Source organism: Bufo gargarizans, chromosome 1, assembly GCF_014858855.1.
Source record: "Bufo gargarizans isolate SCDJY-AF-19 chromosome 1, ASM1485885v1, whole genome shotgun sequence".
NCBI lineage: Eukaryota > Metazoa > Chordata > Amphibia > Anura > Bufonidae > Bufo > Bufo gargarizans.
Window position 1 is genome coordinate 737,798,380 of NC_058080.1, and position 22,233 is coordinate 737,820,612.

A 22,233-nucleotide genomic window follows, 5' to 3' on the forward strand; every position below is an offset into this window, starting at 1 on the left:
GACAAACATTCCGCGGAGCCAGTACATCAGAGCCCGCAGAAACTGCACCCACGTAACACATTTTAACGAAGAAACAGATCTGTTAAACAAAAAATTTACAGAGAAAGGATACCAGATTGAACAACTGGAACCTGTTGTTGAACAAGTGAGAAAACTGGATCGGAACACACTCCTAATAGGTAAAAATTACAAAAAGGAAAAAGTAGCATATACAAACAGGGCAGCTGACACGGGGAACTCTGACACCATTAAGGTCCCTATAATCACTAGATACAGTGAGGGTTCCCATACCTTTAAGGGGATTATAAAGAGACATTGGGATATCCTAAAGCAGGATAAAACGATTGGTGACAAAATTCCAACATACCCCACCTTTATATTCAGACGGGCCCCCAATTTATCAAACCTTATAGCCCCTACAGTAACACCTAATAAAAATAAGACAATCATTAACCACTTCAGCCCCGCTAGGTGAAACCCCCTTCATGACCAGAGCACTTTTTACACTTCGGCACTACACTACTTTCACCGTTTATCGCTCGGTCATGCAACTTACCACCCAAATGAATTTTACCTCCTTTTCTTCTCACTAATAGAGCTTTCATTTGGTGGTATTTCATTGCTGCTGGCATTTTTACTTTTTTTGTTATTAATCAAAATGTAACGATTTTTTTGCAAAAAAATGACATTTTTCACTTTCAGCTGTAAAATTTTGCAAAAAAAACGACATCCATATATAAATTTTTCGCCAAATTTATTGTTCTACATGTCTTTGATAAAAAAAAAATGTTTGGGCAAAAAAAAAATGGTTTGGGTAAAAGTTATAGCATTTACAAACTATGGTACAAAAATGTGAATTTCCGCTTTTTGAAACAGCTCTGACTTTCTGAGCACCTGTCATGATTCCTGAGGTTCTACAATGCCCAAACAGTAGAAAACCCCCACAAATGACCCCATTTCGGAAAGTAGACACCCTAAGGTATTCGCTGATGGGCATAGTGAGTTCATAGAACTTTTTATTTTTTGTCACAAGTTAGCGGAAAATGATGATTTTTTTTCTTATTTTTTTTCTTACAAAGTCTCATATTCCACTAACTTGCGACAAAAAATAAAAAATTCTAGGAACTCGCCATGCCCCTCACGGAATACCTTGGGGTGTCTTCTTTCCAAAATGGGGTCACTTGTGGCGTAGTTATACTGCCCTGGCAATTTAGGGGCCCAAATGTGTGAGAAGAACTTTGCAATCAAAATGTGTAAAAAATGACCGGTGAAATCCGAAAGGTGCACTTTGGAATATGTGCCCCTTTGCCCACCTTGGCAGCAAAAAAGTGTGACACATCTGGTATCGCCGTACTCAGGAGAAGTTGGGAATGTGTTTTGGGGTGTCATTTTACATATACCCATGCTGGGTGAGAAAAATATCTTGGTCAAATGCCAACTTTGTATAAAAAAATGGGAAAAGTTGTCTTTTGCCAAGATATTTCTCTCATCCAGCATGGGTATATGTAAAATGACACCCCAAAACACATTCCCCAACTTCTCCTGAGTACGGCGATACCAGATGTGTCACACTTTTTTGCTGCCAAGGTGGGCAAAGGGGCACATATTCCAAAGTGCACCTTTCAGGATTTGCACGGCCATTTTTTACACATTTTGATTGCAAGGTACTTCTCACACATTTGGGCCCCTAAATTGCCAGGGCAGTATAACTACGCCACAAGTGACCCCATTTTGGAAAGAAGACACCCCAAGGTATTCCGTGAGGGGCATGGCGAGTTCCTAGAATTTTTTATTTTTTGTCACAAGTTAGCGGAAAATGATGATTTTTTTTTTTTCTCTTTTTTCCTTACAAAGTCTCATATTCCACTAACTTGCGACAAAAAATAAAAAATTCTAGGAACTCGCCATGCCCCTCACGGAATACCTTGGGGTGTCTTCTTTCCAAAATGGGGTCACTTGTGGCGTAGTTATACTGCCCTGGCAATTTAGGGGCCCATATGTGTGAGAAGTACTTTGCAATCAAAATCTGTAAAAAATGACCGGTGAAATCCGAAAGGTGCACTTTGGAATATGTGCCCCTTTGCCCACCTTGGCATCAAAAAAGTGTCACACATCTGGTATCGCCGTACTCAGGAGAAGTTGGGGAATGTGTTTTGGGGTGTCATTTTACATATACCCATGCTGGGTGAGAGAAATATCTTGGCAAAAGACAACTTTTCCCATTTTTTTATACAAAGTTGGCATTTGACCAAGATATTTTTCTCACCCAGCATGGGTATATGTAAAATGACACCCCAAAAAACATTCCCCAACTTCTCCTGAGTACGGCGATACCAGATGTGTGACACTTTTTTGCAGCCTAGATGCGCAAAGGGGCCCAAATTCCTTTTAGGAGGGCATTTTTAGACATTTGGATCCCAGACTTCTTCTCACGCTTTAGGGCCCCTAAAAAGCCAGGGCAGTATAAATACCCCTACATGTGACCCCACTTTGGAAAGAAGACACCCCAAGGTATCCAATGAGGGGCCTGGCAAGTTCATAGAATTTTTTTTTTTGCATAAGTTAGCGGAAATTGATTTTTTTTTTTTTTCTCACAAAGTCTCACTTTCCGCTAACTTAGGACAAAAATTTAAATCTTTCATGGACTCAATATGCCCCTCAGCGAATACCTTGGGGTGTCTTCTTTCCAAAATGGGGTCAGTTGTGGGGTGTTTGTACTGCCCTGGCATTTGAGGGTCTCCGCAATCATTACATGTATGGCCAGCATTAGGAGTTTCTGCTATTCTCCTTATATTGAGCATACAGGTAATGAGATTTTTTTTTCCGTTCAGCCTCTGGGCTGAAAGAAAAAAATGAACGGCACAGATTTCTTCATTCGCATCGATCAATGTGGATGAAAAAATCTCTGCCAAAAAAAAAAAATGGAGGGGTAAGGCGTCTGCCAGGACATAGGAGCTCCGCCCAACATCCATACCCACTTAGCTCGTATGCCCTGGCAAACCAGATTTCTCCATTCACATCAATCGATGTGGATGAATAAATCATTGCCGGGATTTTTTATATTTTTTTATATATATATATATACAAAGTGCTTGCCAAAGCATAGGAACGCCGCCTCCTCCTCAGCTCGTATGCCTCGGCAAACGTATCTGTCACTGCAGAGGAGAAAATCCCGTCTTGCAGCGCCGCATACACCGCCTTGCGTGTAATCTGACAGCAGCGCAATGCTTCTGTCAGAATGCACATCGGTGCTGCAGCTGGTCGATCGGTTGGTCCACCTGGAAGGTAAAAAAAGAAAAAAAAAAAAAAAAGAAAAAACCAGGCCGCAACGCAATAATTTTATTAACTTTGCAACAGAACATATAAACTTAAACTTTTTTAACTGAACATTAACGTGTTTGCTTACTGGTGTTTTTTTTTTTGTTTTTTTTTGTTTTTTTACCTTTATAGAACAAACCTCTCCTTCCCCATGGGTCAATGTGCAAAGCGCAAATCGCCCAAAGATGTGGCGAAGTGCGTTATGCACTTTGTCCCATGTGAAAGGAGACGTTTGCAGCAGCAGTGAGTAAATGGGCCCTAATAGCCCTGTGTGCCTGTCCTGGTGAGATGATCCCTATGCTAATAGTGTACCTGTGAGTGGTACTTCCGGAAACACTCTCCAAAGCATAGGGCAGGGTGGTCCGGACAGTCAGGACAGAAATAGCGGGTGTCACGCCTTATTCCACTCCTGCTACAGACACAACATCTTTTTCGGGGTGACTGTTGGGTTGAGGTACCAGGAACGACATTGGGGAAATGTCGCTCGTGTAGACGGCTAACTACACTGGTGGTTGGGGCCACGGAACCTCCTGGATACAGGAGGTTCTCGATGATCTCTTCCTGAAATTTGAGGAAGGATCCAGTTCTCCCAGCCTTACTGTAGAGAACAAAACTATTGTACAGAGCCAATTGAATTAAATATACAGACACCTTCTTATACCAGCGTCTGGTGCGTCGGGAAACTAAATACGGAGACAACATCTGGTCATTGAAGTCGACCCCTCCCATGTGGAGGTTATAGTCGTGGACTGAGAGGGGCTTTTCAATGACACGGGTTGCTCGCTCAATTTGTATTGTCGTGTCTGCGTGAATGGAGGAGAGCATGTAAACGTCACGCTTGTCTCTCCATTTCACCGCGAGCAGTTCTTCGTTACACAGTGCGGCCCTCTGCCCCCTTGCAAGACGGGTGGTAACGAGCCGTTGGGGGAAGCCCGCGCGACTAGTTCGCGCGGTACCACAGGCGCCAATCCGTTCTAGAAACAAATGCCTAAAGAGGGCCACACTTGTGTAAAAATTGTCCACATAAAGATGGTACCCCTTGCCGAATAAGGGTGACACCAAGTCCCAAACTGTCTTCCCACTGCTCCCCAGGTAGTCAGGGCAACCGACCGGCTCCAGGGTCTGATCTTTTCCCTCATAGACCCGAAATTTGTGGGTATAGCCTGTGGCCCTTTCACAGAGCTTATACAATTTGACCCCATACCGGGCGCGCTTGCTTGGGATGTATTGTTTGAAGCCAAGGCGCCCGGTAAAATGTATCAGGGACTCGTCTATGCAGATGTTTTGCTCTGGGGTATAAATATCTGCAAATTTCTGGTTGAAATGGTCTATGAGGGGCCGAATTTTGTGGAGCCGGTCAAAAGCAGGGTGGCCCCTGGGACGGGAGGCGGTGTTGTCACTAAAGTGCAGGAACCGCAGGATGGCCTCAAAACGTGCCCTGGACATGGCAGCAGAGAACATGGGCATGTGATGAATCGGGTTCGTGGACCAATATGACCGCAATTCATGCTTTTTTGTCAGGCCCATGTTGAGGAGGAGGCCCAGAAAAGTTTTAAGTTCGGAAACTTGGACTGGTTTCCACCGGAAAGGCTGGGCATAAAAGCTTCCCGGGTTAGCGGTGATAAATTGTGTGGCATACCTGTTTGTTTCGGCCACAACTATGTCTAAAAGCTCCGCAGTCAAGAACAGCTCAAAAAATCCCAGGGCCGAACCGATCTGAGCTGTCTCAACCCGAACTCCAGACTGGGCAGTGAAAGGGAAAACTACAGGTGCGGCTGAAGTTGGGGACTGCCAATCAGGGTTTGCCAGCACCTCTGGGATTCTAGGGGCTCTACGGGCACGTCTTTGCGGTGGCTGCGACGGGGTCACTACTGCACGTGCCACCGTACCAGCTTCAACTGCCCTTCTGGTGCTCGCTACTTCACCAGGTTGTACGGCAGTGCTGGTACTAGGTCCAGGGAGGGCTGGGCTGCTGGTGTATGCCTCACCACGTAATCCGACAGCACCAGCCCCACTCTGCTGCTCTTGAAGCGGATCCTGCGCAACCTGCGGTCTAGCGACACGGGGCCGGGTACGCCTGGTGCTATCAGGGATCTCAACCTCCTCGTCCTAACTTTGGGTCAGAGAGCCACTGCTTTCTACAGGTTCGTATTCTGACCCGCTGGATTCATCAGATGAGGGTTCCCACTCCTCATCCGACTGGGTCAGAAGCCTGTAGGCCTCTTCAGAGGAATACCCCTGTTAGACATGTGGGCAACTAAATTTAGGGGTATTCCCTGAGACTACCCAAGAAAAAAAAAGCAAGCCTGTCTTACAAAGGGGAGGCTAGCGAAGTACCGGAGGCCGCTGCGGTTGATAAAAAATATCAAAACTGTTTTTTTTTATCGCCGCAGTGCGTGTAAAGTGAATGTGCAGTGATCAAAAAAAAATTTTTTTTTAGTCACTGCGGTGGGGCGGGTGTGGGTGAACGCACGTGTGGGCGACCGATCAGGCCTGATCGGGCAAACACTGCGTTTTGGGTGGAGGGCGAACTAAAGTGACACTAATACAATTATAGATCTGACCGTGATCAGTTTTGATCACTTCCAGATACTATAAAAGTACAAATGCTGATTAGCGATACGCTAATCAGCGAATAACGGACTGCGGTGCGGTGGGCTGGGCGCTAACTGATCCCTAAACTACCTAACCAAGGGGCCTAAACTATACTGAAACCTAACGGTCAATAACAGTGAAAAAAAAAAGTGACAGTTTGCACTGATCACTTTTTTCTTTTCACTTGTGATTGACAGGGGCGATCAAAGGGGTGATCAAAGGGTTAATAGGGGTGCAGGGGGTGATCTGGGGCTATAGTGTAGTGTTGGTGTACTCACTGTGAAGCCTGCTCCTCTGCTGGATCCAACCGACCAAAAGAACCAGCAGAGGAGCACAGCAGCCATATAACAGATCATATTTACTAATATGATCTGCTATCTGGCACTTTGATTGGATTTTTTAAAAATCAGCAACCTGCCAGCCACGATCATTGGCTGGCAGGTTGCTGACGAAATACTTCTGTGCGAAATGCCGGCGCGAACTGCGCATGCGCGCGCGCATAGTCGCGTCATCTCGCGTCTCGCGAGATGATGCGTATATGCGTGACTGTGCGCAACGCTGCCACCTCCGGAACGCACATCTGCGTTAGGCGGTCCGGAGGTGGTTAAGGATGTCTTCAAGAAAGGCTTCTTCCCAGGTAAAATGTGTGTAAATTGTCAAAAAATGGACACCATACCAAAAACCCACTATTGGAAATAAAGGCGAACCATATTACATGCAACACAAAGGGAGTCACATACCGCATTATCTGCCCCTGCCAAAAAATGTATGTGGCAAGGACAAAGCGGGAGCTAAAAAACAGAATAAAGGAACATATCCGAAATATAAATAAAAAAATTTGATGGCCACCCACTGTCACGCCACTACTTACAACATCATGCAGGAAAATTTAAAGGATCCCGTTTTGAAGGGATAGAGAAAGTGGTCAAGAACAAAAGGGGGGGGGGGGGGGGGCGACTATATCAAACAATTGTCCCGCAGTGAAACAAAATGGATTTTCAGACTCAATAGCCTTGCACCAAATGGTCTAAACCAGGACATTGAACTGTTTGCTTTCCAGGATTAATATATGAAAAAGCAGCAATGAAGCACACATAATATTTCCAAATGAATAAATGAAAAAGGCTGACCAAGGGTGCTTAGCAAACTATGCATGACAGTATCCTCACTAAGCTTAACTGAAATAACTTCATCCCCTCCCTTAGGAACCTGACATGCAGGGGTAAAAATCCAAAAGAAGATCACAAAAAGTAGATTGACCTAACAAACAGGCGTTGCCATAGAAACTGGATGCCTATACATACCTATAGTTAGTAAGGAGACACTATCCCTGACGAGGTAGCCCGTTAGGCTCAGAAACGCGTTGTAGACTTTTTTGTCCCTCTACAGCATCCGTAGCAAGGGCTGTGACGTCACAAGCTGAAGTCACCTAGCAACAGACCTGTAGCACCCTCGCGTGAGCGTCTCGGCCGGCCGGAGCAATGCCACGCTTGAAGGTTAGAGCAAGAAGTTATTTACACCCCGGACCTGCACTGCAGCCAAGCGGAGGAGCAAAGAAGATATTTCCACCTATGATCCACCTACTACCCCTGTCCGGACAGGTAAATAAAGGAAACAACTATAGACAATTTATGAGCACCATCAAACGGACTGATTAACATCTGTTATTACCACTTTTTTTACGGACTAATCCTATTATCTCACCAGCGCGGGTATTCCCTCTCTGATTTATGATTCAGAGTTTCCCTACTTGTAAGCACATCATCCTGGGGTCAGAACAGCAGACCTCTCATCGATACCCAGCTGCGGCCACACATCCCCCTCTGAACTAACACAGATAGGAGTGTGGATAAGATAAGGCGGGAGCGCGGGTGTCACTGCATTTAGAGATAAAACCATTTTTGGAAATTTTATTGATTACTATTAGGATTTAAAAAAAATAATTACAATTTAGAATAAAAAGCAAAATTAGTGCATTTTGTGGAGTATTTGGTTTAGCGCTGACGATTTACATCTCAATTGTTTAGTTAACGATATTTACAATTTTTATATAGTTGGTTATTTGTTGAGAGTTTAGTAGAGTATAATGTTATTTTTGGGTTAGTTATGTTATTTTATGTAAATTACACAGTTATTGTGCAGTGCTGTTGTTTTCTATTACTGTAGCTTGTGTTGTCCCTTCATTGTTGTCCCTTTTATATCCTTCACGACCAGCGCCATAATAGTACAGTGCAGCGGGACGTGACTTGACGCCCAGTGCCGTACTATTAGGGCGCAACAAACAACCGGTCCCCTCTACATAAACGCTCGTGAACCGTGGTGCGATGGCTGCTCTACCGATCAGGCAGCCATGTTAAATAAGCAGCCAAGTTATACATGAGCATCGCAGCTCCGAAGATGAAGGTGGGGCAGGGGGTGTCATGTGGAGGTGACCGATGCTGAACAAGTCAGTAATTCAACACCTGCCTCCTCAGAGGTGAGGCCCCCTGCCCTGCCCCCTGCCCGTGGAAAAGTCCCTCGGACTGGGGCTCCATGCAAGATCTCACCTCGTGGGGTATCACTGATTATAAGAAAGGTGAGAAATCAGCCCAGAACAACAAGGGAGGAGCTGGTCAATGACATGAAGAGAGCTGGGACCACAGTTTCAAAGGTCACTGTTGGTAGAACACTACGCCGTCATGGTTTCAATTCATGCATTGCACGGAAGGTTCCCCTGCTCAAGTCATCACATGTCCAGACCTGTCTGAAGTTTGCCAATCACCATCTGGATGATCCAGAGGAGGCATGGGAGAAAGTCATGTGGTCATATGAGACCAAAGTAGAACATTTTGGTCTAAACTTCACTCATCGTGTTTGGAGGAAAGAGAAGGATGAGTTGCATCCCAAGAACACCATCCCTACTATAGGGGTGGTAACATCATGTTTTGGGGGTGCATTTCTGCGAAGGGGACAGGACGACTGCACTGTATTAAGGAGAGGATGAATGGGGCCATTTATTGTGAGATTTTGAGCAACAACCTCCTTCCCTCAGTCAGAGCATTGAAGATGGGTCGTGGCTGGGTCTTCCAACATGACAACGACCCGAAGCACACAGCCAGGATAACCAAGGAGTGGCTCCGTAAGAAGCATATCAAGGTTCTGGAGTGGCCTAACCAGTCTCCAGACCAAAATCCAATAGAACATCTTTGGAGGGAGCTGAAACTCAGTGTTGCTCAGCGACAGCCCCAAAACCTGACAGATCTAGAGGAGATCTGTGTGGAGGAGTGGGCAAAAATCCCTGTTGCAGTGTGTACAAACCTGGTCCAGAACTACAGGAAATGTTTGACCTCTGTAATTGCAAACAATGGCTTCTGTACCAAATATTAACACTGATTTTCTCAGGTGTTCAAATACTTACCGTATTTTTCGCCCCATAAGACGCACTTTTTCCCCTCCAAAAATGGGGGGGGAAATGCCCCTGCGTCTAATCGGGCGAATGCTGACATTTTTACATTGCAGGCTGCGATGTATGAGTGAGCGGGGAGGGACTGGAAGGAGGAGCTGGGGCCGGCAATTGCAGCGGGGCCGGTGCAGTCACTGTACTCCGGCCCCGCCGCTCCAGTGCTGCATTATACAAATATAAAATGTCTCATTCAATTAAAAGTGATTACACATGCCCCCCCCCCACTTTTAATATTACCGTACACCCTAACAGCCTCTGTAGAATGCAGGCCGGACGAGCGGCAGCGTAACTCCCTGATGTCACGTGCCTGCGCCGCCTACTTTATGAATAAAGCAGGCGGCGCAGGCACGTGACGTCAGTGAGTGACGCACCGACCGCTCTGCCTGCCTGCGTTGTACAGAAGCTGTTAGGGTGTACGTTACTATTAGGAGTGAGGGGGCATGTGTAATCACTTTTAATTGAATGAGACATTTTATATTTGTATACTGAAAAATACGGTATGTATAGCAGTGCAAGACAAATAAATTCCTGAATTTTTTTATTTTTTATTCTGTCTCTCAGAGCGGGAATGCGCCTACAATGTGAATTTCAGACCCCTCCATGATTTCTAAGTGGGAGAACTTGCAAAATCGCAGGGTGTTCAAATACTTCTGCTCCTCACTGTATTGAAGACATATTCACAGGATAGGTCATCAGTATCTGATCGGTGGGGGTCTGACACCCGGCATCTCCGCCGATCAGCTGGATGAAGAGGAGGCGGTGCTCCATGCGAGTGTGGCTTCCTCTTCATTACACTGCTTGTCGTCTTGCAAGTGCAGTGTAATCTAAGCACTCTCGCTCCATTCAGGTGAATGGAGCCACGCCGCTGCTCCAGAGGAGACGACGCATAGTGTAATCACCAGGAAGCAACGCCTCCTCTTCAAACTGCTGATCAGCGGGGGTGCCACGTGTCGGACACCTGCCGATCAGATATTGATGGCCTATCTTGATGATAGGTCATTAATATATATGGAAGGACAACCCCTTTAACCCTTTCAGGACCAGGCCATTTTTCATTTTTTACTTTTGGCATTCCCAGAGCCATAACTTTCATAATTTTCCATTCAAATTAACTTTAATGATGGCTTGTCGTTTTTTTTTTTTGTTTTTTTTTGCGGGACAAATTGTATTTTCTATTGGCACCACTTACTTTTGAATTTGATGTGGTGTGAAGCTACGTTCCACTGCTACACTCCTTAATATTTTTAGTGTGTTGTAGCAAATAACCTATCAGTATAGATATTTTTATATAATTTTCGTATTGGCTTCTGTGTAGCTGCTAGGTTGTAATAAGAGTAACCTGCCCGTACTTGATGTGGTGAACAAACAACAATGAATAACAATCAACCCGCGCTTACTAGTAGGAACCTATCTATTTTTATTTTGTGGGGTGTTGGTGCTGATAACAGTTGGATGCTAGTTTAGTTTTAATATTCCAAACCCACCGATACCTATCACATCAACTACAATAAAAATAGAACTTCCACGAAGAAACTTCTACGCCTTATTCCGATACATGCAGTTGTTAGTACAAACCGGATTCCAAAAAAGTTGGGACACTAAACAAATTGTGAATAAAAACTGAATGCAATAATGTGGAGATGGCAAATGTCAATATTTTATTTGTAATAGAACGTAGATGACAGATCAAACGTTTAATCCGAGTAAATGTATCATTTTAAAGGAAAAATACGTTGATTCAAATTTTCACGGTGTCAACAAATCCCCAAAAAGTTGGGACAAGTAGCAATAAGAGGCTGGAAAAAGTAAATTTGAGCATAACGATGAGCTGGAAGACCAATTAACACTAATTAGGTCAATTGGCAACATGATTGGGTATAAAAAGAGCTTCTCAGAGCGGCAGTGTCTCTCAGAGGCCAAGATGGGTAGAGGATCACCAATTCCCACAATGTTGCACAGAAAGATAGTGGAGCAATATCAGAAAGGTGTTACCCAGCGAAAAATTGCAAAGACTTTGCATCTATCATCATCAACTGTGCATAACATCATCCGAAGATTCAGAGAATCTGGAACAATCTCTGTGCGTAAGGGTCAAGGCCGTAAAACCATACTGGATGCCCGTGATCTCCGGGCCCTTAAACGACACTGCACCACAAACAGGAATGCTACTGTAAAGGAAATCACAGAATGGGCTCAGGAATACTTCCAGAAACCATTGTCAGTGAACACAATCCACCGTGCCATCCGCCGCTGCCAGCTGAAACTCTACAGTGCAAAGAAGCCATTTCTAAGCAAGATCCACAAGCTCAGGCGTTTTCACTGGGCCAGGGATCATTTAAAATGGAGTGTGGCAAAATGGAAGACTGTTCTGTGGTCAGACGAGTCACGATTTGAAGTTCTTTTTGGAAATCTGGGATGCCATGTCATCCGGACCAAAGAGGACAAGGACAACCCAAGTTGTTATCAACGCTCAGTTCAGAAGCCTGCATCTCTGATGGTATGGGGTGGCATGAGTGCGTGTGGCATGGGCAGCTTGCATGTCTGGAAAGGCACCATCAATGTAGAAAAATATATTCAGGTTCTACAACAACATCTGCTCCCATCCAGACGTCATCTCTTTCAGGGAAGACCCTGCATTTTTCAACAAGATAATGCCAGACCACATTCTGCATCAATCACAACATCATGGCTGCATATGAGAAGGATCCGGGTACTGAAATGGCCAGTCTGCAGTCCAGATCTTTCACCTATAGAGAACATTTGGCGCATCATAAAGAGGAAGGTGCAACAAAGAAGGCCCAAGACGATTGAACAGTTAGAGGCCTGTATTAGACAAGAATGGGAGAGCATTCCTATTTCTAAACTTGAGAAACTGGTCTCCTCGGTCCCCAGACGTCTGTTGAGTGTTGTAAGAAGAAGGGGAGATGCCACACAGTGGTGAAAATGGCCTTGTCCCAACTTTTGGGGGATTTGTTGACACCATGAAATTCTAATTCAACATATTTTTCCCTTAAAATAGTACATTTTCTCAGTTAAAGTTTTGTTCCGTGATTTATGTTCTATTCTGAATAAAATATTAGAAGTTGGCACCTCCACATCATTGCATTCAGTTTTTATTCACGATTTGTATAGTGTCCCAACTTTTTGGGAATCCGGTTTGTACAATGTTTCAAAGTTCGCCACGATAGTCTACTTGTCTTATACTGAAATTCCAGATCAGAAAGCTCACAACCTTTGTATCAATGTCTGCACGGGAAAGGAGCAATCCCCATACGATTCATAGAAGATAATCCCTGCAGACGTACTTGCCCTAATGGTATTCTTTATTCCAAAAACAACGGTTCACAGAGAACGCGTTTCGGCTTGTCCAGCTTTCCTCAACTGCACAATGTGATGTCACCACCAGACATCTGAGAAGCTCTGACAGACGTTTTTCAGAGCCTCCTGCTTGAGGTTCTTTTGTTTTGCTTTTGTTTTGTCATCTCGTTAGCCTCTCTCAGCTGTCATATAGTTGCACTGATTGCATCCCTTTGAATCCCCTCCCATACTGCATCACTTTGTGGTTTATACAACTTCCTGGAGTGTGTGCATGCTGGATGCTACAACTGATCCTTCTACAGATAAGTCTGTTAATTGATTTGTGCTTTCCTGTTTGATTGATCCTAGGTGACCCTGACTCCCTCCGTATTTAGTGTAGGGAGCCGGTGGTCGTGTCCCCTCACTATTATAGGGTGTTCAGGTGTCATACAGTTGAGGCACGAGGGCATGCAATTTTCTATCATAGAGATCTCTGCATGGGCTGAGAAGACAGGGAGAGTTTCAGGGCTTAAATAGGGGTCACCCTTTTGTTCCTTAGTTTCGGATCAAGCTAGTCGGATCCTTATTTGTAACTTCTTGTTTTCTGTTACACCATCCGTGACATGTGAACTGACACTTTCTCACATTTTATAGGCACAGATCACAGTCACATGGTCATGACATCATCAATCAATTAGTAACACAGGAACTAACATCACTATATAATGGCAGAAAAAAAAAATCATATCCTGATTCATGTACATCCAGACTAACTTCGTGGCACTGCAGTCTGCAAATAAATAAATAAATTTGAAAAACGCAAATTAAAAACACATGACCTCATAATCTCTGTCTAGCCCTTTTGGGTATAGCGTATCCAAAGTATGGATCCAAAAGGCCTCCCTGCGCAATACCAGTCTCTTCAAATCGCCTCCCCTCCTTGGTTGACAGACCTGCTCTTGGATTCCCCCACTTACAGCAGGCCGCACGGGCACTTAATAAGATAAATGACATTTTTTGTGTCACAAGTATAATAGCCTCTAATCTTTTAGGCCTTCCCAGTGCGTGGGTGATAGAAATATTGTCCCTTCTGTACATTACTGCACTGCATGCAGTGGAGACAAGGAAATGTACCTCCCTTTTGGCTGATCAAAGTTCTCTGAATCCGTGTATTTATGGTGGTTCCTATATCTAAGTGGACTAAGTGGTCTCTCAGGTTAGGGGTGGTTTTTTGAACTCCTCCACCATAGGGTAGGATTTACCCAGGATGTGCCAGTGTTTGCGCACAATATTATAAAAAAAGTGGTTATATGGGTGATATTTGTGAACAAATGGTATGCGTACACCTATTTCTGTCTGTTTCTTTGCGATACAAATCTGTGGCCAAACACCCACCCGCCTGTTTGGATATTTTTATATACAAAAAGCTAACAGTATGGTAATCATATGTCATAGTAAATTTTAACTCTTCCCAGACATTGTTTAGATGTTCCAGTAGTAAGAGGAGGGGCTCGAGTGGCCCCACCCACACGCAAAAAATGTCGTCAATATATCTTTTCCATACCTTGGCAAATCTTTGAAAGTATTCGTGTGTATAAACATGGTGCTTTTCAAATGACAACATATATATATTTGCGTAGGGTGGGGCCACATTCGCGCCCATCGCCGTCCCACCTTGCTGCAGGTAAAATTAGTCACCAAATAGGAAATAATTATCATGGAGAACTAAGTGTAACAAGTCCGCAAAAAATTGCTGTTGTTCACTGGAATAGCCACTTGACTGTAATAGAGTGGTAGTAGCCTCCATACCCTTAGAATGCTCTATAGAGGTATAGAGGCTAACCACGTCTATTGTTACGAGCAAACAATCATTTGGAATATTTTGTAGCTCCCTAATCACATTCAGAAAGTGGGACGTGTCTAACAGGAATGAGTCAGTATTTTTGACCAATGGTGTCAGAACTTTCTCCAACACAACTGCCAAGAGAGACAGAACAGAGTCTACCGAGGCCACAATTGGCCGTCCGGGCGGATTTTCAAGTGTTTTGTGCACCTTTGGCAAAAGGTAAAACACCGGTGTCACTGGTGAATGATTGATGAAAAAATCGTACAACTTATCATCGATGACCCCATGGGTCTTATAACCTGATACCAGTTTCATGATCTTCGATTTGATGACGGTTAAAGTCCAGTCTTTTATACGTGATGGTATCAGACAGTTGGCGATTAGCCTCTTGTACGTATTTATCCTTATCCATAATCACAATGGAACAGCCTTTGTCGGCGGGCTTGACCACCAAGGACTGGTCCTCCATCAGGTTATGTACTGCCTGTCCTTCTTCAATAGTGACATTACTAGTTATACGTAACTCACCCCTTCTTGCCGCCTCCATCTTAGATTGGGCCTCATTAGTTACTAGATGGACGAATGTCTCAACAGGGTGATAAGTTTTAGGGGGTGTAAATTTACTTTTCAGACGTAAGCCTATGTCCATCAGCTTTAACATCGCTCCCTCTTTATTTTCACTGGCATTCGTTATCCGTGAGGGCTGATCCTTCATGGAGAAGTGTGCCTTTACTCTAACCCTCAGAAAAAATTGTTGGAGATCAATATCCATCTGGAACATGTCAAAGTGACTGATCGGGGAGAAGGACAAGCCCCTTTCCAACATGTTTATGGTGTTTACATCAATAGACTTAGATGACAGATTAATCACCACCGAGGGTCGCCTATCTGAGACTGCGTTGTCACGTTCGGTTGCGGGGGTCGTCACAGACCTCCGACGATGCTTTCTGCTCCTCTGTAGCCAGGCCGAGATCTTTGCGATGGATCCTGCAATCGGTACACTCGATTTAACAGATAATCTTCGCCGTCCCGTAGGAACTTGGATCTCTTCTTCTCTTAGGTCTCTTTATGGTAGGTCTCAATGTAATTGTCAACAGTATTCTTTAATTTGGTGAACTCCTCAGAACTCAGAGAGTCCTGTAATTGTTGCTCTGTGGTTGCGATCTTCTCCTTCAAGTCCACTATGGTTTTTTGTAATTTATACACAGTCAGTAAGATCAAATCCAGTGAACACTTATTGATAATTTTCTCAAAGTCCGCGCAGTAATTCAGGTCATCGAAAAAGAAAGTGGGACGCAAATGTACGCGCCTCCCCCTGGGGATCCGGTTTAGTTTGAAGTTCTCCGCAAGGGTCACGGCATGTAACTCATATGAGGCCAATCTTCTTGATTCCCGCTCCCAATGTCTTTTCTTGAACTCACATGCAGGAATAACCAAGAATTCAATTGAGGATGTCACCTGTGACAAAATCCTCCTAGAATCACTGCACACACTTCACTTATTTGGTCAGTTACAGGGCAAAAACTGACTAAATAACTCAAGTGTGAACTTAGCTTTACAGGTTAATGTTAGCGCCAGGTATAAGCAACCATGCAGTGGCCCAAGATTCTACGATAGAGTGAAAGCGAACACTCCTTTTACACCGTCGTCACATAGATTTCTACAGAACCTGTTCTGTTACACGCTGAGACATGTAGTGGCTCAGAGTGAAGAGAGTGTCAGTAGTAAGAGTGGAGAGTGTGTCAGTAGTAAGAGTGGAGAGTGTGTCAGTAGTAAGAGTGGAGAGTGTGTCAGTAGTAAGAGTGGAGAGTGTGTCAGTAGCAAGTTTGTGTTGATGTCACCAATTATTTAGCCTTTCTTCCGATCCACCATTAAAATAGGCCCCAAAAAATGGATCCTGTCTTTTGAGCATTCTCCATCACTCGGTCAGCATTTGGTCAATAATGCATCAGTACTGCTAAGGCCAAAAAAACAGGAGTGGATCCAAAACAGAGATGACACGTGATTGGAAAGTTTGCATATCTTCTGTGTTTTGTACCCACTCCTGCTTTTGGCTTCCAAATCATAAGCAAATCCTGATGCAAAATAGAGACTGTGTGATACAGGCTTACGGCTTCTCCTAAGGCAGGATCCGTTGTGTTTCTAATTTTTCCGTCCTTCTGACAGATCATAAGAAGGGTAAAATAAATGGCGATGTCAACAAGGCCAAACAGGGACAATAGTGGAGAGAGTGGCAACCGCGTGAGTAGTCAACACAGTGGCCAAGTTACATTATGGGGAGTGTGGCAACCGCATGAGGAGTCAACATAGTGGCCGAGTTACATAGTGGTGAGATGGCAACTGCATGAGGAGTCAACACAGTGGCCAAGTTACAGAGTGGTGAGGGTGGCAACCGCATGAGAAGTCAACACAGTAGTTAAGTTACAGAGTGGTGAGGGTGGCAACCGCATGAGGAGTAAACACAGTGTCCAAGTTACAGAGTGGTGAGGGTGGGAATCGCATGAGGAGTCAACACAGTGGCCCAGTTACATAGTGGTGAGGTGGCAACCACATGAGAAGTCAACATAGTGGTCAGTCACAGAGTGGTGACGGTGAGAACCGCATGAGGAGTCAACACAGTGGGTCAGTTACAGATTGGTGAGGTGGCAACCGCATGAGGAGTCAACATCGTAGTCAGTCACAGAGTGGTGATGTGGCAACCGCATGAGCAGTCAACATAGTGGACAGTCAAAGAGCAGTGAGGGTGGGAACCACATGAGGAGTCAACATAATGGTCAGTCACAGAGTGGTGAGGGTGGGAACCGCATGAGAAGTCAGTATAGTGGTCAGTCACAGAGTGATGACGGTGGCAACCGCATGAGGAGTCCACATAGTGGTCAGTTACAGAGTGGTGAGGTGGCAAACCGCATGAGGAGTTAACATAGTGGTCAGTCATAGAGTGGTGAGGATGGGAACCGTATGAGGAGTCAACATAGTGGTCAGTCAGCGAGTGGTGAGATGGCAACCGTATGAAGAGTCAACATGGTGGTCAGTCACAGAGTGGTGAGGATGGCAACAGCATGAGGAGTCAACATAGTCAAACAAAAGGCCGTGACACTCCCACAATGCCCTGCTGTAGGCTAATAGCTGTAGGCTGTTCAGGCATGCTGGGAGTAGTAGTTTTGCAACTGCTGGAGGGCCGCAGGTTGAGCATGCCTGCTCTATGGAGAGGAGCCAGGCTGGAGTGTGGTGAGGCCTAGCTATGTATTTCTGTCCCTGAGTGTGTGTGTGTGTATGTGTGTGCCCCTGTGTGTGTGTGTCTGTCTGTCCCTGTGTGTGCGCGCCTAAGGCATTGCTTAGACTCCATACCACAGTCTAGCCAGTGCCTAATGGGTTACAGTTTAGACCCCCTAAATGTTGATAACTCCCTCCCCAAAAGGTTGGAGTATAACTAAAGGTGGCCACACACATTAGATAGAAATTGGTTGACGCTCTTACTATCGCACAGGTATCTCTCCCTATGTGTATTTGACCGTCCCTGTGTGTGTCACCATCACTATGCCCACAGTGTTCCTATGCCTTGACGCAGCTGCATCAGGATGTTCTGTGCGGGGCAAGAAGAAGAAGATGGAAGAGGAGGCAGCGCCGCCAGCATGGAGTCCGTGGTAGAGGCGCAGGGAGGCACACTAAGGACATAGGTAACACTACCACATGATCTACACTAGTGTTATCTGTGGTTTTACACAGGACTGCAGGTAACTCTAACACATTATCAGCACTAGTGTTATCTGTGGTGTTACATAGGACTGCAGGTAACAATACTATATTTTCTGTACTCAGATAGCCATCACTGTGTTATCTATGCTGTTACATAGGACTGCAGGTGATATCTACTGTATTATCTGTACTCAGAGAGTTATCACTGTGTAAGGGGGCCCACTGAGACTTTATCGCCCAAGGGCCCACATGATGGTGGTGTTATCCGGTGACTGTATGGCGGTGGTATCCAGTTACTGTATGGAGGTGTTATCTGGTGACTGTATGTCAGTGGTATCCCGTTACTGTATGGCGGTTTTATCCGGTGACTGTATGGCGGTGTTATCCAGTTACTGTATGGCTGTGTTTTCCGGTGACTGTATGGCGGTGGTATCCAGTTACTGTATGGAGGTGTTATCTGGTGACTGTATGTCAGTGGTATCCCGTTACTGTATGGCGGTTTTATCCGGTGACTGTATGGCGGTGTTATCCAGTTACTGTATGGCTGTGTTTTCCGGTGACTGTATGTCGGTGGTATCCAGTTACTGTATGGCGGTTTTATCTGCTGACTGCATGGCAGTGTTATCCAGTTACTGTATGGCATGTTATCCGGTGACTGTATGGCGGTGGTATCCAGTTACTGTATGGCATGTTATCTGGTGACTGTATGGCGGTGTTATCCGGTGACTGTATGGCGATGGTATCCAGTTACTGTATGGCGGTGGTATCCAGTTACTGTATGGCGGTGGTATCCAGTTACTGTATGGCGGTGTTATCCAGTTACTGTATGGCGGTGTTATCCGGTGACTGTATGGCGATGGTATCCAGTTACTGTATGGCGGTGGTATCCAGTTACTGTATGGCGGTGGTATCCAGTTACTGTATGGCGGTGTTATCCGGTGACTGTATGGCGGTGTTATCCAGTTACTGTATGGCGGTGGTATCCAATAGCTGTATCCCTTTCCCTGCCCACACCACCTTTTTTAGACCCGGCATGAGAGGGGAAAAGTTGCAGATTGCGGTGCTAAGGACCTTTGTGCCATAATCTGTGTCAGAAATACGCCAAATATAGGCGTATTTCTGTTTAATAGAAGACCCCCAAATTGTGTTATTATTCCAGGGTAGGGCCAATATCTTTATAGTATATCGATTCTAGTGTTTTATACTGTGCCCTGTAGGAAACACAGTCCTCATCGCCAACCACCAGGACCAGGTAGCGCTGTGTGAGTACATGGCGGCCTCCCCTCTCCGCTCCGCTGTGTACTGGTTCTTATTCTGGCGTTAAGGCTGGATTCACATCACATTTTTTCCATCCGTTTAACATATACATTACCAGGTGCCTCAGACTGATGCCGTACAGCGGCGTCCGGTCACCATACAATCCTCAGACTGATGCCGTACAGTGGCGTCCGGTCACCATACAATCCTCAGACTGGTGCCGTACAGCGGCGTCTGTTCACCATACAATCCTCAGACTGGTGCCGTACAGCGGCGTCCGGTCACCATACAATCCTCAGACTGGTGCCGTACAGCGGCGTCCGGTCACCATACAATCCTCAGACTGGTGCCGTACAGCGGCGTCTGTTCACCATACAATCCTCAGACTGGTGCCGTACAGCGGCGTCTGTTCACCATACAATCCTCAGACTGGTGCCGTACAGCGGCGTCCGGTCACCATACAATCCTCAGACTGGTGGCGTACAGCGGCGTCCGGTCACCATACAATCCTCAGACTGGTGGCGTACAGCGGCGTCCGGTCACCATACAATCCTCAGACTGGTGCCGTACAGCGGCGTCCGGTCACCATACAATCCTCAGACTGGTGCCGTACAGCGGCGTCCGGTCACCATACAATCCTCAGACTGGTGCCGTACAGCGGCGTCCGGTCACCATACAATCCTCAGACTGGTGCCGTACAGCGGCGTCCGGTCACCATACAATCCTCAGACTGGTGGCGTACAGCGGCGTCCGGTCACCATACAATCCTCAGACTGGTGGCGTACAGCGCCGTCCGTTCAGTTCCATGGTAGAACTTTTTTTACATTAACGTATTCATTTTTTACTGGATTCTGCAGGATACAAAAACGGGGAGCGCTGCACATTGGTATACATCAAACCGATAGGAAAAACGGGGAGCGCTGCACATTGGTATACATCAAACCGATAGGAAAAACGGGGAGTGAACCCGGTCAGTTCTAGCTACATCACTGCACAGCTCCTTCTCTCCTCCAGGCCCGGCCCAGCGGTGACGTCATGCTGTGTGTCTCACTGCTGCAGCGGGCCGGAGGAGAGAAGGAGCGCAGGGAGCTGCGGTTAGTGACTGACAGGACCGCTGGCTATCCTGCGCTCCAGCAATGATGGGCATATGAGGGGGCCACTGGGGGTCATTACGCTGTGAGGGCCCCTTACACAGTATAATGACCCCCAGTGACCCCATTTTGTATAATAATCCCCCCTCTATTCAGTATAATGACCCCCAGTGATCCCATACAGTATAATGACCCCCAGTGCCCCCTCCATACAGCATAACCCCCAGTGTGGGGGCCACTGGGGGTCATTATTTTGAATGGGTGGCAACTGGGGTCATTATTCTGAATGGAGGGCCACTGGGGGTCATTATATGGTGTGGGAGCCACAGGAGGACATGTAAATGTAAAAAAATACCTCAAGAGGGCCCACTAGGATATATCGCCCAAGGGCCCACATGAACCTGGAGCCGGCCCTGGCCACAGCGCGAGCAAATGGAGGAGATGAGTGTTGTTGTTTTTTTTTTACTGGGGGCACTGATGGAGGCTTTATTCTTACTGGGGGCACTGATGGAGGCTTTATTCTTACTGGGGGCACTGATGGGGGCTTTATTCTTACTGGGGGCACTAATGGGGGCTTTATTCTTACTGGGGCACTGATGGGGGGTTTATTCTTACTGGGGGCACTGATGGGGGCTTTATTCTTACTGGGGGCACTGATGGGGGCTTTGTTCTCACTGGGGGCACTGATGGGGGCTTTATTCTTACTGGGGGCACTGATGGGGGCTTTATTCTTACTGGGGGCACTGATGGAGGCTTTATTCTTACTGGGGGCACTGATGGGGGCTTTATTCTTACTGGGGGCACTGATGGATTATTTGTACTGGGGGGCACTAAACTTATTGGGAGGCAGTAATTGGGGCATTATTCTTACTGAGGGGCACTAATAAGGGCAATACTATTACTGGGGGCATTAATATTACTGGGGGCACTAATGGGAGCAGTATTAATTCCGGGAGGGCTAATTGGGGCATCACTATTACTGGGGGCAATATTAATTGGGGGGGGGAGGGGCACTAATGGGGGCATTAGTATTATTGGGAGCCACCGTATGTGATTTAATACCCTGTGTAAAGCTTATCTTGGCCATTATTTTTTGTTGGGAAGGGTGGCTATGTGACCCCGGCAGTGCTGGGAGGTCAGGCAGGGAGCTGTCTGATATTTACACTGCCAATCCAAAGCCTGACAGCAGCCTTATCCTCTCCACAGCTGAGCCCCGCCCCTCTAGTCACATGACAGTCATCTCAGTCCTTTAAATATCTCTTCTTCTATCCTGAGCTCCGCCCCCTGCACTGATCACATGACGGTGACATCACCGCAGGTCCTTAAGCTCAGGCTGTGTAGCAGATATCTAACAACTCCATTCTTAGGTGATGACGGACCTATGATGATGTCAACATCATCTGGTCTATATTATAGCTGAGCCCCGCCTTTGCACTGATCACATGATGGTGATGTCACCCCGCCCCCAGGTCCTTCCCAATCAATTAACCTCTCCACTGCCTAGCTCCGCCCCCTGCACTGATCACATGACGGTGACGTCACCGCAGGTCCTTCAGCTCTGGCAGTGCAGCAGATACTGGGCAGGTCCTGGTCGGTAGTCAGGGCTCTTGTTCTCTCTGGTATCAGCCATTCCTCCAGCCTGCAGGTAAGATGAGCTGTGAGGAGACAGTGTGGTGGAGAGCTCAGACATG